Below are 1,828 nucleotides of genomic sequence, written 5' to 3'. Positions count from 1 at the left end.
TCCTTCCGCCTCAGCCTTCCGAGTAGCCGGAATTACAGGCATGCGCTACCACGCCTGGCTGAGTTTTTGATTTATTGTAGAGATGAGGTCTCGCTGCCCAGGCGGGTCTCGAACCCGCGGGCTCAGACAATTCACTCCCCTCAGCCTCCCAAAGGTGCGAGATTATAGGCTGAGCCACCGAGCCCGGCTGATTTTTTTTTTTAATTGTGGAGATGAAGTCTCACCAAGTTGCCCAGGCTGGCCTCAAATCCACAGGCTCAGGCAATTCTCTCACCTCGGCCTCCCAAAGTTATAGATGTGAGCCACCACACCCGGCTAGTAGTCTTTAGTATAGTCACAAAGTTGTGCAATCGCCATCAACACTATTTAATTCCACTATCGAATCACCATCACCACTGTCTAATTCCAGAACATTTTCATTACCCCCAAATGAAACCCTGTATCCATCAAAGTCACTCCCCAACCCTGCCACTCCCCACCTCTCCATCACATACACTCCAGGCCCTGGAAACCACTAATCTACTTTTTGTCTCTACGGATTTGTCTATTCTAGACATTGCACATACATGGAATCATACAATATGAACTGTTTTGTGTCTATCTTCTTTTACTTGGCACAATGTTTTGTTTTTTAAAGGTTTATTCAGTTAATAGTATATATAATTTCTTCTTCTTTTTGTGTGTGAGTGTGTATTGGAGTTGCACTCCATTGCCCAGGCTGGAGCACACTCTCAGCCATCCCAGCGTCGACCTGCTGGGCCCCAGTGATCCTTCCACTTTAGCCTTCCAAGTAGCTAGAACTACAGGCATGCACTACCATGCCTAGCTTATTTTTTAATTTATTGTAGAGATGAGGTCTGACCATATTGCCCAGGCTAACCTCAAACCCACTGGCTCAAGACAGTCCTCTCACCTCGGCCTCCCAAAGTGCTGGGATTACAGGTGTGAGCCACTGTGCCCAGCCTATAATTACTTCATTTTTATAACTGAATAATATTTCAGTGTGTGGATATATCCCTTTTGTTTTTTCTTTCATCAGTTGATGAACATTTGGATTTTTTCACTTTTCAGCTCATAAATAATGCTGCTATTTGTGTACAAGTTTTTGTGCCTTTTGTGTATTGCATACACGTTTTTGCATGGATAAATGTTTTCCATTTTCTAGGGTATATACCTAGGAATGGAACTGCCAGGTCATATGATTTATGTCAAACTTTTGAAAAGCTGTCAAATGGTCTACACTTTTTAAATTAAACTTTTCATCTTGAGATAATTACAGATTCACATGTAGCTGTAGAAAATAATATAATAGAGATTCTGGCCTGATGCGGTGGCTCACACTTGTAATCCCAGCACTTTACAAGGCTGAGGTGGGTGGATTGCTTGAAGTCAGGAGTTCAAGACCAGCCTGAGAAACACAGCAAGATCCCCCCCTCTATAAAAAATGTTAAAAAGGAAAAAAGAAGAAACTGGGCACACTAGCTCACACCTGTAATCCCAGCACTTTGCGAGGTCGAGGTAAGAGGACTGCTTGAACCCAGGAGCTCAAGGCTACATATCGGCCTAGGCTACATAGCAAGACCTCTATTCTAAAAGTAATAATAATAATAATAAATAAAAATTAAAAAAAAAAAACAGAGAGATTCACTGTATCCTTCACCCAATTTCTCCCGATAACAACTTGCAAAAAAAAAAAAAAGTACAATATTACAACCAGAATACTGACATCGATATAATCAAGATACAGAACATTTCTGTCGCCTCAAGGGTCCCTAATGTTGACCTTTTATGGCCACACTTACTTCCCTCCCAGCTCCACACCATCCTT

This window comes from Carlito syrichta, unplaced genomic scaffold (assembly GCF_000164805.1).
Source record: "Carlito syrichta isolate Samal-C Ts95f unplaced genomic scaffold, Tarsius_syrichta-2.0.1 Scaffold287684, whole genome shotgun sequence".
Lineage (NCBI taxonomy): Eukaryota > Metazoa > Chordata > Mammalia > Primates > Tarsiidae > Carlito > Carlito syrichta.
Note: the sequence above shows the minus strand (reverse complement) of the source record.